Source organism: Opisthorchis viverrini (assembly GCF_000715545.1).
Source record: "Opisthorchis viverrini unplaced genomic scaffold opera_v5_268, whole genome shotgun sequence".
In the NCBI taxonomy this organism is placed as follows: Eukaryota; Metazoa; Platyhelminthes; class Trematoda; order Opisthorchiida; family Opisthorchiidae; genus Opisthorchis; species Opisthorchis viverrini.
In genome coordinates this window covers 206604-209883 of record NW_008751926.1, presented here as the reverse complement: position 1 = coordinate 209883, position 3280 = coordinate 206604, and positions in this window count along the sequence as shown.

Below are 3280 nucleotides of genomic sequence, written 5' to 3'. Positions count from 1 at the left end.
AGCGTGGTCACGTGCTTCGACTCTCTCTTCTGATTTCGCTCGCGCTTGTAGTGGTCATTCGCGAGTCTCATGTACTAACTCTGGTACCAAAACATTTCAGACCATCTTCGGAATCTATTATGTGTGGGAACTGTTCAGAAGAATACCTCTGGACCAACTAACCTATTGGGTAGTCAGACCACTACACTGTCAGTTGAAACAATTGTCTTGTACTCATTAGGCACGCTCCACTCTCTTCCGGCTCATGAAGAAACATACTCAAAAATCAGCTCAGTGCTTGCTGCTAATTCGGGCTGCCAGTTGTCTGGTGTGCGCAGTTCAAAGCATGGTCTTCTGAGCCGGAGCAGGATAAGCTCAGTTAAAATGATACGCCTTACCTAGCAACATCAGAAAGGGTACTGTGTTCCTGAGCGATGATCACCTTTGAGCCTATGGAATTGTCAAGCACCGTAAACAAATTCCATACCCTGACAGCACTTTTCACAAGGCCTCCTTCAGAACTTCAATGAAACTCAAGGATTATGGGGTCCAGTTCACGGCAATGGAAAGGACGCTGCTGAACAAGTAGCCCTGCAGTGTCTGTTACCGGCCAGAAGAAGAATCTATTTAAATTTGATTTGCTTTCTAAAACCACAAAGAACCTGAGTAAAGTAGACCTTAATGATAATCGGATCCTTGTCCTTGATCTGACTGGTTTTTTGCAGTTATGTGGTAGTGACTAGAACGTATAAAAGCATTTCACTTTCACTGAATGCCACAGAAACACTCTTGCACACAAACGAGTTGTCAGTTCTCAACGAAGCTCAGTTCACTTTGGATTTCGTTGCAGCGACCGGCCGATATCAGTGTTTGTTTAAGAGGGTGGATGAGTGTCACAGTATCTGGAAAAGGGAAGACTAATCATAATGCATCATTTAATCGCCCACCACAATCGAATTAGAACTCCGCCGCAGAGCCACACATGAGGATGAAGGCACACAAACACAAAAATTAATATCGCCCTCATGCTCAGGTCTTACGTCCCATATGAGGTGTTTGAGAGAGCAGTCAAATGACTGACAAAGTGGCTAGGGTGCGAATTTACTGACTGGAAGGTCCATGGTTCGAAACCGACCTCTGCATCTAGACTTCCTTTGTCTAGGCTTGGGCAACTTGGCAGTATCCCAGCCCTCGTGCAAACTTCGGTTGGCATGGCAGCTAGACACCAAAACGGTGCTACAGCTGAACGATTTTTTTCACATGACTGACTGAACAAAAAAATTCCATCATGTCAAGCTGAACTATCAAAGATGTTACCCCCATGCGTCCTCCACATGCGTCAAGGGTCCCAGTCCGTCGTCCGAAACCTAATTTTATAAGCTCCCGAAGATGGTCTCGTCCAATCTCACGAGGTTTCACCTTCAGAATGTCCTCAGTGATGTTTCTTGTTCATACTCTGGCGTTTGAGGATCCGTATTCCAATTTCTAATCATGGCGGTGTTGAATCTAACCTGACCTTATGATAATTCCCCCACTCATTTGCATACTCCGCCTATGTACATTTGATCCCCAGTTGTTTTGCTTATTCGTACCCGCCCCCCACCTTGCCGCAGAGGCCGTCCTTTCCGACACTTGTGTATTGACATGTGTGTCCGTGCGTGAATGTGCGCTGCTTACCTACTTACCCATGTGGGTTCATGTCCCGTTTGCTGAGGCTGCCTTGACTTGTTTTCTCATGCGTTCCGCGTGATCGCACGTCCAGTGAGAATCACGAGACCGTCGTCGGAAGGAACGACCGCAACCCACGCTACTGAGCCGTCATTCTGCTCGCCGTTGTCTGGTGTGCGGTCGTTGACACTGCACTGTGCCGGTCAGTGACAGACCTGTGAACTTGTTGACGCTACGAACGTGAACAATTGAGGTTTGTTGTACACCTTTGCTTACTCTTCTGTAAATAGTACTGTATGTAGAAATACGAACCCAATTCTTCCTTTTGATATTCGGGATTGTCGAACCTACGCCTCACTCAATGTTCCGTATCGGGAACCTCAACAGGCGGTCTGTGGAATACTTTGTCAGCCTAACTGCTTTGTTCGGAAATTTACTGCATTTGCAATTTTCACCCATGTCGCTACATAGAAGACATTTGATAGTGGACCAAAAGAGCATATGATCAACGCACCAACGTTCCAAAATGGCATAGCGACCGAGTACAGTTGATGATGTCTGTTCATTTTGTCAAAAGCGCAGTGATCTATCTTGCACCGTGGAATCCTTCTAAAGTTACATTCCTGTCCACAGAAATAAACTGGCACACTGGAATGATTAAAAGTTTTTCATCTTCGGAAATCATATTTGACACCTTATGCTGACACTAGGGTGGCCAATTTTGTTGCAGTACCGGTGTGTACTCGGAGTAAAGCCACCTGATGATAGTGTAATTTCGAAACAGTAAAATACGTACACGTCATTTCATTCTAATCAGCTGAAAATGCAGGTAAGTGGTGGGGTACTAATGAATGCTTGTGATAAATCATGATGCCGGTAGGCCTGTCCATCCAACCTAAATGTAGAGCATTTCGGGTGTATGCATGGTTAGATATGAATTTTCGGCTCTTTTGAGACTTCCTAGGTTTTGTTAGTTTACTTCCAGGAATACAAATACACAGCTGGGATCGAACATTATCCAGTTATGGATTTTCAGTGGGTTATTTAGGAAAAAACTAACGTTCAAAAACACTGTCTCATTTGTAAGGGGTCAAAAATTGAGTCTTTTAGCAGTTTGAGGCAAAAATCGTTAGCAAATTCAGAGTGGATGAAATATTTTTCGATCAGTTGCTTTTGTTTGGGTGAGACCTGGTGACAAAATCCTCTAGGGTCAGACCATCCGGGTATTGTTCTTGAGTAATCTGTGCTCTTCACGCGGGCTCACTGTTGCTGTCAGCTGCAATAAAAGTTATAACGCATGAACGTTCGATTTGTATTCGACTCCAGTGGCAAAATGAATCATGTCAAAACAAACAAAACTTTAACCGAGCCTGACGTCGAGAACATGGACTTACTATAGACGCTGATAACTAAATGGCCAAATTCAGCTTCACACCATGGCGTGTAGGAAGGAGGTTTCGTGGCCGTATCAGATTCATGTTACACTGCTGCCAAATTATATGCACATTTCACAATCACAGTGGGAGCCCTGAATGAATGAATCTGTGTTAAAATCCAATATGTTTACCGTTTCACATCCTACTACGTTGGTTTTTGTTCAAAAAGCTTAGTCTTTCCAAAAGATCTGTGAGAA